Raw genomic sequence first — 14528 nt, 5'->3', positions numbered from 1 at the left:
TACATTAAAAATGCACTAGCGGCGCAGATACTGCACACAGTAAAATGGTAATCATGAAAGGGATTGTGATGGGTTCATACAGAAATGATACATTATTAGTAATCAACTTATTTTTTTTATGGAAGCGTGCTGCATTCACTTGCCTTTTTTTTAATGGGGCTTTTTTAAGTATTTGTTTTTAATTTTCGGTTTTAGGGGATTTTTTTTTCAGTTTTTCTGACATTTTTTATTTTATTTTTTTGCTCATACAGGACTGTCTCAGAAAATTAGAATATTGTGATAAAGTCCATTATTTTCTGGAATGCAATTAAATAAGCAAAAATGCCATACATTTTGGATTCATTACAAATCAAGAGAAATATTGCCTTTTATTATTTTTAATATTGCTGATTATGGCTTACGGCGTAAGAAAACTCAAATATCCTATATCGAAATATTAGAATATTTCCTCAGACCAAGTAAAAAAAAAAGAAAAAAAAAAGCCATAATCAGCAATATTAGAACAATAAAAGAATTGCAATATTTCAGCTGATTTGTAAAGAATCCAGAATGTATGGCATTATTGCTTAATTGCATTACAGAAAAAAATGGACTTTACCACAATATTCTAATTTTATGAGACAGTCCTGTAAAAAAAAAATATATATATATATATATATATATGAATAATTTTTTTTAAATATTTTTTTATTTATTTTTTGTCTTTTTCAGATGTGTTTTTCTGTTTTTTTTCTTCTGACAGGGGAAACAATAATATTGAGATTACAAACCTTCCACCAAAAAAAAAAAAAAAAAAAAAAAAAAGAAGTCATGTCAACAGTTCACCCCAAAGTGAATGCAATATGCTTCCGTAGTTTGCAGTTGTGTAGAATTGTACTATCAATGATTTGCCCCTCATATATAGCTTCGGGGGAAAAAATAGCAAACCAAACATGTCACGATGAGTGTATGGCCGTAGCTTACCACCACCACAAAATATAACCATTCATAAATTAGCACCTCTCTGACAGTCCATCCATCCATTTTTATTGTCCTCACTCGTGTCATGGGTGATCTAGAACCTATCACCATCTGACTGGGAGAGAGGCGGGGTACGAACCTGACTAGCCGCCAGTCAATCGCAGGGTGTATCAATCAAAACTTTGTGAAGGCGAAGTTTTTGATGTGATATTTTCTGCTGGCTCGATATTGATTTTTATTGTCAAAGCCTTTGGGCTTGGAAGGTGCTGGATAGAGTTGGTATTGCTGAAATTTGTTTAGTAATGAAGTTCCAAAATTGTGACGATTTTTTTATATCGTATTTCCTGTCAATTACTGTACATATAGAACCCATTTCAATAACTTAACCTCCCACCTAATATGCTCGATACGCTGTCACGTCACAAGCCTGCAGCAGGTGGCGCCAGAGCACCACCGCTTCCTCTTAGCTTCCGGGTTCACTGGGTCCATTATGACACGGATTCCTTCCATCAGTCGCTGTCCACTTTGGCTCCGGACCATTTCTGAGATGAGTGGCTTATTACCGACGCAGATTAACGGTGTGAGGCCGCGTGTGCTGCCACAATTAGGGAATTAATCTTATCATTTTGAAAGAAAATTTCAATTTCCCACTGGTGTATTAATTGGGCTGCATTCCTCTTATTAAACTTTTTTTTTTTTTTTTCACTCGTCCTAACTAACAGTAATTACATGCATATATGGTCAAGATGAGACCATTGCTTAGTGACAATGTGAAATGTATTTGAAAGAGGGGGAGAAGAAAAAAAAAAAAAAAATCAACCTGAATCACCTTTCCTCCCAACAGACCCTCCCAGAATAATTATACTTAACTTAAACCAGCATGCTTAATTTGTCTTTACTCCTCCGCCTGTGCACAAAAAGACACCTTGTATCCCATCATTGTAATTTCCTCACACTCCATTGGGTGCACAGTTCACCGCGACTCCCCCTCCCCCTTGCATGAAATTAGTCAATTCAATAATTTGGGTTGATTTAAGAATGCATGGGGAGACCGAAAGGGTCATATGCGCATAGGTAATCAATACTAATTACCATTTCATTTCTCCACCCTCACTTCCTTTTCTGCTGGAATCCGATCTCATTGGGCTGATTAAAGGTTGCAAACGAAGGGTCCTCCTCACGTTGGGATTCTCATCAAATGCTCGCCACATTTGCGAGCGCTATCTTCATTTAACTCATCTTCAGACAAGTGCAATTATAAACGCTGGCATGGATGTTCCAAATTCATGTTCGTGTTGACCTTTTTAGATTGAAAACACGTTCTGCAACACAGTTTGTGTTTGGATTAAATGACAGTGGAAGTCATCATTTCATTCCATTTTTTAAGCCTCAAAAGTAAATTTAATCAATTTTACATTGCACTGGACTTTAGATTTAAACCAAGGACGCCATCGCAAGTGATTCATGAAGCTTCATTTTCCCCATCAGTGCCACCATAAAATAGCTTGATTTTCAAGAATGTGTCAAAATCAAATTCATTATGAAGTTTTTAATCAGTTCAATAAATTCCCAAAAACTCATGGTTGTCATGTGCTCAAGGTTGGATCCCAAAGCGCAGTCACAAATAAGGTTTTAACTATTTATTCACATCGAGAGGCGAGGAACAAACTTGACTGGACGAGAAACAAAGAGAGTTGCACAGACGGACAGTAAGCAATAATCCGGCAAACACAAACACTTGTCAGAACACTACTATAGACAGTGAATCGATCTGATTGGTTGTCACGAAGATTGACATCACACTGGTCCTGACGTCACATAACATCACATAGCGTCTTTCCAGTTGAAACCAGATGATGGTTACATCGGTTCAAAACAGACACTTGACCTCACGGTCATGAACTCAAACCTAACCCTGGCGTGACCCCAGACATGACAATGGTTCTGCCTTGACATATTTTCATGCGATAAACAGTTTTTCTGTCCATGACCTGTTCAGCTATGCTAGTCTCAGATCCAGAGCCACCTTCAAGCAACTGTCTGAAACACGACACTAGAAATTAGGGCTGCTTGATTATGAAGAAAATATTAATCAGGATTAATTTGGTGATAAATGAAATCATGATTAGGACGATCGTTTGTTTTTTGGTCCAGAACAAGAAAATGTTTATATTAATATTAAGATAAATACATTTTTTTTTTGGTGCCCTGTGATTGGCTGGCAACCAGTCCAGGGTGTACCCTGCCTACTGCCTGTAGCCAGCTGGGATAGGCTCCAGCACCCCCGCGACCCTTGTGAGGAGTAAACGGTTAAGAAAATGGATGGATGGATAAATGAAACACTGTAATTGTGCAAGTTCCTTTTGGACAAAACAAGATTGATTATGTTAGTCATTTTAAAATAAAAATGGTGCAAATATATATTTATAGGGGTTAGGGTTAAACAAGTTAAAATTAGGATTAATAATTGTTTATTTTTGTTTACGATTATGCCTATTTTGTAGTTGTGAAGTCGAACATGTTGTTTCTAGCCTTTATTATTAATATATCAGGCACTTTTATGCAAATAGCATTCAGCATTCCCACACAATTTCTGTAGAAATTGCACTTTGTCTAGTTGAAATTGTAGTTGAATTACAATTCAATGCACAGCTAGAAATGGGTGAAAGTCTTTGAAACACCCTTTTCACATCAAAGCCACAAGTTAACCAGAGTAGCATTGAGATTTTTTTTGGACGCACAGATTAGCATTAGCCTAGAGCGCTAGCTTAGCTTCCAACAAAATCGACTGCCCTGTGGAATTCATTTTGTAGTTTTCTATGGGAACAAACAAAGTCAACCATTGTCACGAACTTGGTTAGACTTTTGAAGTTCCAATGTATCTCGCTCCAGAGTGACAATAAATCACCTAACCCTGGGAAAAAAAAAAAAAAGAAGCAATCATTCCTCAGTTTAGATTAACACGCAAGAAATAAACAAGAACCTGCCGAGCTCAAAGCTGCAAAGCTGTCAACGTACGGCTTCTTTTTTTTCCCGCTCGCCGCGGTCCCAATTGGCTGCATTGGAAACTTCGCCGCCGCTGTTTCCAGACAACGAATAAAGGATTTGATCCAGCTTACGCAAATGAGAGGCGCTCTGGCTTAAAACAAGTCCGGCGAGTTGCTCTCCAATTTAGGCTTCCCGCAGTACTCATCTGAGAATCTCCTTTTGACAATTAAGACACCCATGGAGGCATGGAAAGCTCTCAATTCCATTAGCCTCTGTGCTGTTTCACTCTATCTATCCACTGAGCCTTAACTTACTTATTAGTACAAGGCTGCCGTATTTTGTTAGGGAAGCGATTAGTGAAAACTACATGAAAAGGCAATTTCCACCCCCCCTCTGCTCTCCCTTCACTCTCATTGAGATGAGACAGATCTAAAGAATGGCATTTGCGCGCTAATGAAATTCGCTCTGCATCATTTCAGATGTTAATCTTTGGGAGAAAGTGACTTGTGTCTTTATTTACTCGTTTCTGGGTGACAAATGGCCGCGGTCGGCTGAAAATTACACCGCCGGCTCAGACTTGAACCGGCGGCTGGGAGCGTCAGCTTAGTGACTGCAGCGCCACTTTGATGCATTGGAGTTAATATCTGCCTGACATTTCTCAGCACAGATTTTCATCACTGGATTCATCTGTACATTTGGAGCAATGTGATAAATGAGTCAGGACTATCATTTTTTTTTTTTTTTTTAGCCCCCACTTTCCTCCTCACAGAAAGGTTACGTGTGTTTGTGTTCAAACGTGGATTTAAGGATTAGAAAACGTTGTGTACGCGATTTACTTCCCTTGCGCATATTTTTTTTTGCCTCCACGCCCTGATATGCGACGTGGCGGCCGCGCACTCGTGACACGAAATAGACGGCGGCGCTAATGGAAGTGACGTTAATTTGATAGAGCGCTCGCTAACATGCAAAGTCAGTCGCAGTTCATAAGAATAATATTAACTCGGCATTAACATGCAAGGCTGTCTGTTGCGCCAGATGCCGGGCGATTTACAGAGCTGGCGCTGCAACCTGTCTTTCTGGGCCACGAGTGGATCGTGAATCATCGCCCAAGATTGTGCGCCGTAAGACCAGCTTAATTCTCACTGTCTGCCAGTCTATGTGCGTATACAGTATTTACATATATCACTGTGCTGCTGACAGATTTGGCTGCAGGGAGACAAGTCGCACTGATACCATGGAGCATTCTTAAAAAGCGCAGATTCTTGGGGAGAATAGTCTGCGTCGGTAAATTACAATCATGCTGGGAGAACTTTGGCTCTCCAGCTGGGCAAAATGCAATTCTATATGACGGAAGAAAAGCCTATAAGACAAAATAAGAGTGCCTGGACAAACAAAGAGTGACTAATGGCATAGTAACTGAAAATATCATTTAAAGGGACGTTTTCAAAGGACTAGACAACCTGAGAGTTGCTAAGACGTCATCAAACATTATCATCATAAGGGACATAGCAACTGTATAGCAACTACAAAATAAAAATGACCAGACAAACTAAGAGTGGCTAATAGCACAGTAACCGAAAATATCATTTTAAGGGACATTTTCAAAGGACTAGACAACCTGAGCGTTGCTAAGACGTCATCAAACATTATCATCATAAGGGACATAGCAACTGTATAGCAACGACAAAATGAAAATCACCAGACAAACAGAGTGGTTAATAGCATAGTAACCGAAAATATCATTTTATGGGACATTTTTAAAGGACTAGACAACCTGAGCGTTGCTAAGACATCCTCAAACATTATTACCATAAGGGACATAGCAACTGTATAGCAAAAAAAAATAAAATAAAATTACGCCAATTTTACCCATCCACCCTTTTTTTCGGCCTCCTTGACTATTAATAATTGACAAAAACCATATTGGTGTATCTCTAATGATGAGAGAAAATGTGAAGAGGGCTAACACATCGTCAAACATTATCATTATATTGGACATAGCCACTGTAAATAAAAATAATAGCATCAACATAATACAAGACTATAACAATTAAATAACCATATGACAAACCAAAAACACAGTCATAACTAATTTAGCGCCATTGATTCCTATATACAATCCAGTAGTGATAGCTTGACTAACAAGCGCCTCGGCTAATATAGTTTGTGTGAAAAACAAATTAGTGCCATATATTAAACAGGACAACATTAAATGAAAACACCTGCAAGGAGCATGCAGCAAACTTTTATATATTTTTTGCAACAGAGTGCTATTTTTCCTTATTAACACATTCACTGCCATTGACGGTTATAGACGTCAAAGTTCCATTTTAACTGGGCTGGCAGTGGATGAGTTAATATTATATAACAAAAAAAATCAATAAAAGTTAAATTAATTGGCATTTAAATGACCTTTGATGGGGAAAAAAAAACGGGTTTAATGTGCAAGTAATTTTGATTTACAAGCTTGCGCGTGGAACAAATTAAACTCGTAAGTCAAGGCACGTCTTTCTATTCTATGACTTGAATTTCACGGGTGCAAACGATTACGAGCGCCACTGCAGCTTAGGTTGCAGGGCGAGACACATAACAGGTTCATCACCGCGACGCGAATATAGCTTTTCCAGCATGATGAATCGCTAGCATGCCCTTGAGCCCAACGCACACACGCACACACATATATATATAACAAGTGTAGCCAAAGGCTGACGGCTATTTAGTCGCAGCCATTAACACTAATCAAAACCCCCTTTTCACCTGATAAGAGCCGCAGGGGTCATCTAGCAACCACGAGCGGCCAGTTTACTCTTTGCTAACACCGACCAGGCTGAAACAAGGTGCCACCGGCGCAACGCGGCCAGGTGATGAAGGGACGCGAGTGCCACATTCATTCTTTTGGAAAGTGAAAGAGAGCGCAATAGATTACAGAGATTGCGTCGCAAGCGGGTGCGAGCGCATTTGAAATACATTTATTGAACATGCCCTCGTGGAGACACAACATGCGGCGTTGCACAGAACACAACCGAGTGTGCGCGCGCGTACACAACACGGTTTCCATGGTTTCTGAGGAAATTGGATAACATTGATAACCTGACGAGGCAAAACATAGGTATTACTATCAAAACAATAAAATGCTCACGCTTTTGTAAAATAAAGCGATGACGGCGTATTAGGGCCACGTACAAATATTTTTTTTTTTAGGGGGCGGGGGCAATATGATGAGAATTAAGTGGCAAATATGCCAGTTTATATATAAACTGGCAAATTTGCCATTTTTTAATATGACGAGAAAAAAAAGTGGCAAATTTGCCACTTTTTAATATGAGGAGAAAACAAAAGTGGCAAATTTGCCACTTTTTAATATGACGAGAAAATAGTGGCAAATTTGCCATTTTTTAATATGACGAGAAAAAAAAAGTAGCAAATTTGCCACTTTTTAATATGACGAGAAAACAAAAGTGGCAAATTTGCCACTTTTTAATATGACGAGAAAAAATGTGGCAAATTTGCCACTTTTTAATATGACGAGAAAAAAAAGTAGCAAATTTGCCACTTTTTAATATGACGAGAAAACAAAAGTGGCAAATTTGCCACTTTTTAATAGGACGAGAAAAAATGTGGCAAATTTGCCATTTTTTAATATGATGAGAAAAAAAGTGGCAAATTTGCCATTTTTTAATATGACGAGAAAAAAAAGTGGCAAATTTGCCACTTTTTAATATGACGAGAAAATAGTGGCAAATTTGCCATTTTTTAATATGACGAGAAAAAAAAAGTAGCAAATTTGCCATTTTTTAATATGACGAGAAAAAATGTGGCAAATTTGCCACTTTTTAATATGACGAGAAAATAGTGGCAAATTTGCCATTTTTTAATATGACGAGAAAAAGAGTGGCAACTTTGCCAGTTTATAAACTGGCAAATTTGCCACTTTTTAATATGATGAGAAAAAAGTGGCAAATTTGCCAGTTTATAAACTGACAAAAAGTCTAAAATATCAACGTTAAAAAGTTTGCACCGACTGCGTCCACGCAAGTCCTGCGGTGGGCCGCACACGCATACAGTCTACGCACAGGTGCCTATACAATATAGATCGGTTATTGACCATAGCTCATGAAAGATGCAGTTATGTATATGAGCTTTGGGTGAGTGAGCGCAGGCCACAGCGTCAGCGCAAGCCACTGTACTCAAACTTCAGCGACACAAACCCTCCGCTGTCATAATGATTTACTAAAACAAAATCACAGACTGCAGTCTTCATTTCATTAGTCAAAACTGTCACAATAAATATTCCTCAATGATTCTTTTTTTTTTTTCTTTTTTTTTTTCTTCCACGATGGAGATGAGACACTGACTGATTGCAGCAAAGAGTAGCTGTTTCAATCTCCGTGTGGGGGGAAGAAAAAAAAAAAAAAAAAAAGACTAGCGTCGTAGAGGATTGAGTCACAAATAATATTATATTCAATTGTAAGATTTAAAAGATTTATTTTAAAAATGATGTTGACTGAATACTAGCATAATAATACCAGACCAGTGTCCTCTAGCCCAACGTCAGCTGGCAACACCATATATGGTCGGCTTTAAAGTCGTGGTTGTTAGCGTTAGCGTCAGACAAAATAACCGTTTGCCTTATTTGGTTTCCCGCCGCCATGCAAATCAGTCTGACACTAACTGCCAACACAAATAATTACTACACTCGAGCTGGAAAGTTTTATCTCATATCGCTCAACAGTTTGCTTATGTTAGTATGAAACGATGTAAAAAAAAAAAAAAAAAAGTATACATCTCCTACAGCTGGTTAAAATATGTTACGGGATGCCGAACAACCTCTGTTTTTGTTATAGAGTTAATATTAAAAATGATGAAAGTGGATTGAATTATTTCCAGAGTAACATTCTTTTGACTGGCAAATACATTTGAATGTATTTGCAAAACGTATTTGTATGTTCGAAAACGTCAAACATATTTAAATACATTCAGGTTATATAACTACGGGATATTGACTTGCACATTATTGGGGGAAAAAAATGCTGAATTTCCAAAAGGTATCGATATCATGTAGGCCACATGCTTTAAAAAAAACAAAACATGGCATTTTGTGAAAAAAAAAAAAAAAAAGCTAATCGTTTAGCATTTAGCCGAAAGTACGTTCGAATGTATTTGCCAGTCAAAAATGTTTACTCACATTAGCACTTCAATGTTTTTACTTAACTTTTACACAAAAAAAACAAAAAAAGATGGTAGCAGAGCACATTTATTTTCTATTGGACAACATTAAGCTCCTCCCCTCACTTCAACAGTTTTTTTAGCCCCTCGATGCAATATTTGCACATTAGATATCGCGTTTGCTAGAGCGCATAAAAAGCGAATGTACGAGGTTCTCAGAAGTAAACGGAGAATAAATAAGTACGTTTGTGAATACCGAACCACAAATACATCGTTCACTTTGTAAATATGTAAGATTATATGTAGTGTGGGTATAATGCTGACGGTCCATATTTGTGCCTCGAAATTTGGTTCCACCATATTCATGTTTACAACAGTGCAGGTTTTAAAGAAATATATTTCAACTGTAGGACCCCCTCCGGCAAAATAATAACATCAATTATGCTTACTGTTGTTGTTTGAAGCATGTTCTCACTCACACTTGACTTTTTTTTTTTTTTTTTTCTCTCTCTCATGATGCCAGTTTTGCTGTTTTCTGACCTGGAAGCAAGTTGTTGTTTAACAAAAAACTGAAAAAGATGCACAGAAAGCTGAATGATAGATATACAAGAAAATTGCAGGCACAATGAAGGCTAGATAGTTGAAAATGAAAATGATACCCCCGTGGATGTAACTGAAAAACACCTTTGAAGCCAAACTTTTATTTATTTTTTATTTTTTTAACCGCTTTGCACTATTTCTTGAAAGAGTTCTCGTTTTATCCAGTAACTTGCGTTGACTTCCCCTCCTACACGACGCTCTCAACCAGCCTGTTTTGTTTATTTATTTATTTATTTTGACTGCAGTGTTTTTTGATGCTTTCGCACTTGCCTTACCTGAGGAATATCGTAATTTGCTGTGGAGTGGGATGCGAGTATATCAGCACCCACGTAACTCGCTCACGTCTGGAGTCTGGAGGTTGCTCGGGCATGTATCATGAGCAGAATTAGTGATGAGTTGCCAAGATCATGTTGCAGAAAAAGACAAGAAAAAAAAAAACTGCAGTCCTACTGTAGATTTCCATTCCTCCGTACATGCATAATTCCATTTAATGATTTTTTTTTTCAACTTTATGGGCCTAAATATTCATAAATGATAAGAGCTTAAGGCAGCGGTTCTTAAACTTGTTGGAGGTACGGAACCTCGCCAGTTTCTCATGCACAAGCCCTTCTTTGTTGAAATAGATTTTTTGTTTTTGTTTTTCCAAATCCAAGACATAGGTATCGGGTTTACCGGTATGAACACATTTTCATCAAATCTGTCTCCCTTCATCTTGAATTCAGAAAATGCTGTGTTCTTGCATTTTAACTCATTCACTTCCAAGCAATTTTCACTGAAGCAACCCCCTTCGCTCCCGGCTGGTTTACTAGATTTTGCAAGGTCCACAAAATATTCTGTTCATTTGCGATAAAAAATATGGAAACTACCAAAAGAAAGATTAGATTTTTCTCTTTCATCGGAAAAAAAATGTATATATTTGTATCGGTTTCTGTTTTGCAGCAATTAGCATTAGAATATAGCTCGGTTTTATCATTATTCACAAACCTGTTGAAAACACTGGCAAAAAAAAGCTTGTTGCAACATGGCCCTGGCTGAACTCTTTATACACTGCTGCCACCTAATGGCCGTTTTTTTGTAATTTACTACCATTGCTTTAAGCGACCTCTTTATGTCAGAAGCTGTACCAAAGCCTTCTGTATGGTGTAGCATTTAAAAATGAACAAATTAACTAAATTAACAAATTAATGTAACGTGAATTAGATTTTGCGAGTCAAGGACAAAATATGAAAAATCATTTATACGTTTTTGGGTTTGAATGAGTTTTTAAGGAAGTGTTCGTTAATCTAGTTGTGCTGGACTAGAATTGCTCAACTTGGTCTTGCAAAATGCAAATCATGCAGTTTGGACGATACAATGAAAACAGAAGAGGCCCCAGAATTGAACCCTGTGGAACGCCATTTGAATTCATTTTGCACATATTCGCCTGACCATTTTTTATCTTTTATTTTTTGCTCTACATAAGAAACTAAGAACTTAAGAACTTACTGGCTCAAGTTTGCCACTTGGCAAAAACTTGCCGCATTTTTTAAAATTCCTTTTCTACGACATGTTTTCTTGCATTAATAAGATCAATATGGCAACCAGCACATATTGTGTTGTATTACGCCATCGCCACCAATAGAAATAATGAATTCCCAGCCTGACACAAAGGCAGATGAAGGCATATTTGAACATTCAAAGAGCAAGCGTGGGGAGGGGGGGGGAGGGGGGAGGAGGGAGGATAAAACATTCCCAAAATTAATTTTCATCTCCAGGGTTCATGCATATTTAATAGAGAGCGCTTGAATATCATAGGGTAATACTAGCCCGGCATGCATACAGAGGCCACGCTGCCGCGAGAAAATAAACGACCATGATCGTTGTCATGAGCAATAACTCTCTGTAGAGCCGGGAAACAAAATAGCCCGAAATGCTTTGATGAAGGCGGGAAAGGGGGAGAAAGAAAGAAAGAGAGAGAGAGAGAGAGAGGTAGCAAAGAGAAGCAGTAACAGAGGTTAAATACTGGTGGAGTGATGGGCCCTTTGCAGCTCGCCGGGGCTGCTGCTGTCTTTGTTTTGGTGGGGATGACGGGGGGGGGAGCACCGGGAGTGTGCGATTGGGGGTTGACATGTGAGTGACAGTAAGTGACAAGCCCCGTGGACGGCATCCCGAGAGGCTTTCTGTTGCCAACAACCACCTCCATCACCTTTCAGTGAGTAAACACATCACAGAATCAGCACATGAAAGCGCGCGGCGGCGCCAACGTGTTGGCTCGTCTCGCGCAGGCGCGTGTGTCGCCGCGATAAAAATAAAATAAATAAAAAATACCCACGCTTGCGCGCGCCTCCGTTTTCGGCTTGTAAAATACACGCGGACAATTAGAACGGAACACGCCGTACGTCTTGCTGATAAGAGCGCGATTGCGCGTTCTTCAACTTCGACTCCTACTGAAGCCTCAATGTGCGCTCAAAGCTCATCCCAGCAGTGGGTATTCACCTATTAAGGCCCCGTATTCATTCCATGTGTGGCAGAAGGGGGGGAAAATGAGGCATGAAACAGCGTTGTCATGCTGAACAGAATTTTAATTACCAGCCCTCTCCTCCCTCTTCCCCTTTGGCGAGGTATCCCAATTGGTGCGAAATAAAAGCAGGGAAGGAGATAGCGACAGAGAAAGATGAATGAAAGGAATGCATGCCTTTCTGAGGGGTACACCGTACCATTAACATACGCCGCTATCACAGCTTGATGGGAAAAAAAAGAAAAAGAAAAAAAGACTATCACAGGCAATATTCTGAGAACATGGAGCAAATCACTTCAACCAACTGAACATGAAGAAAAAGCAAGCAGGTCTTGTCCTATCAGAAGTAGTTTGGCATGACATCATCCCGCAATTAGCCCGCCTTTGAGCAACTAGTTGTTGACGGTGGCTACAGTATCTCATCAAGTTGAGGTCATGACCCGGACAGGACTCCAGTTGACACAATGTGAGACGTTTTCTTATGGCATCCTCTGGAACTTTATTTGGCCTAGATTGTGTTCAATTCTACTGCAAAATATTTGAATCATCTTGGGAATTCATTTTTCCAACCATGTTACTAATCCGTCCATGTCATGAAGTTACAAAGCAGCCCCAAATCGTGACCTTCTTGCATGATGGTGTTCAGTTCTACTGCACAATATCTTCATAATCTTGGGGATTCATTTTTCCATCCATGTTTTTAATCCGTCAATGTCATGAAGTAATATCTGTTACTGCTGTTATCATCAGTTCAGACACTTGACCACACGGTCATGACCCAAACATAACCCTTGCATGACCTAAACATAACCTTTGCCTTCTGACATCACATAGCGTATTACTAGTTGAAACTAGATGCTGTTACATCAGTTCAAGACAGACACTTGACCATACGGTCATGACCCAAACATAACTCTTGCATGACCCAAACATAACCTTAGCATTCTGACATCACATAGCGTATGACCAGTTGAAACTAGATGCTGTTACCATCAGTTCAAAACAGACACTTGACCACATACGGTCATGACCCAAACATACCCTTGCATGACCCAAACATAACCTTTGCATTCTGACATCACATAGCGTATTACTAGTTGAAACTAGATGCTGTTACATCAGTTCAAGACAGACACTTGACCATACGGTCATGACCCAAACATAACTCTTGCATGACCCAAACATAACCTTAGCATTCTGACATCAGATAGCGTATGACCAGTTGAAACTAGATGCTGTTACCATCAGTTCAAAACAGACACTTGACCACATACGGTCATGACACAAACATAACCCTTGCATGACCCAAACATAACCTTTGCATTCTGACATCACATAGCGTATTACTAGTTGAAACTAGATGCTGTTACATCAGTTCAAGACAGACACTTGACCGCACGGTCATGTCCCGAACATAACCCCGGCCCCAAATGGCACAGGGAAAACACGGTCATGACAGTTTTGTTGACGAATGATGGAGTGATGGGAATGTCCACCTTTGTCTGTTGGTCCTAAAATACTGGTGGCAAAGTGATGACGGAAAATAAAATTATGGACTGCTGATTACAGTTTGTTTCGTTTGAAAAACCGACAGACTGACAATGACAGGCCCCGCAAAATCTTTTAAATGTCCTTGGTTCCCCTACCCTGTCCACCTGGGAGAAAAAAAATGTGGTGTCAATCCAGCCTTTGTCTGCTCCAGTTTGATTCACTATAAGTTGCAATCGTTTGACTTCTAACCCAATTATAGAGATGTGCTGCAAGGTGTTTTATGAGTATCTTAAAAGCTGTGTCAGACCGTCCCAATCATTCGCTATCCTTTAATGCCACGTGGCCTGCAAGCTCGATCAAGGCTTACCCTCCGAAACCATAACTGAAACCAAACTGTTCATTTTGATGAAAATGTGATGATCCCTTCCCATCCTCCCCCACCACCTTTTTTTATTCCCTCGTTCCACATGATCCAGCCCCCACACCGGCGCGGTGAGCTCTCTGACAGCTCAGGGAGTCCCCACTAACTCATCTTAGCCTTTGGAGCTGCGACATCCTGCTTGTTTTATTTCCCGCACGCTAAATTGAGTCGTAAAGACTTATAAAAATAACGACAGGCCACGTTTTTTTTTTATTTTTTATTCTTTATTCCCTCAACTCCGCCAGCGCTTCCCCCGCACGCCCACCTTCCTCTTTCCGGCGAGTCCCAGGTGGGCCGTTTCGTCAAGCCATTTAAAAAGGTGTGACATGTTAACAAGACCGGGGATATTTACGGAATGCTGACCAGGGGCACGTCTCGGATTCGGCAGGCTCTTTCAAAACTTCA

The 14528-nt window shown here is 39.4% G+C and overlaps 1 protein-coding gene across 3 annotated transcripts in view; it reads right to left on the bottom strand.

The window, feature by feature from the left end:
- adarb2 (adenosine deaminase RNA specific B2 (inactive)) overlaps nucleotides 1-14528 on the bottom strand; it is a 318324-nt gene that overhangs the window by 232772 nt on the left and 71024 nt on the right. The window lies entirely within an intron of this gene.

Source organism: Festucalex cinctus, chromosome 20 (genome assembly GCF_051991245.1).
Source record: "Festucalex cinctus isolate MCC-2025b chromosome 20, RoL_Fcin_1.0, whole genome shotgun sequence".
NCBI lineage: Eukaryota > Metazoa > Chordata > Actinopteri > Syngnathiformes > Syngnathidae > Festucalex > Festucalex cinctus.
The sequence above is the reverse complement of the archived record's forward strand: the minus strand, read 5'-3'. Positions and strand labels throughout refer to the sequence as shown.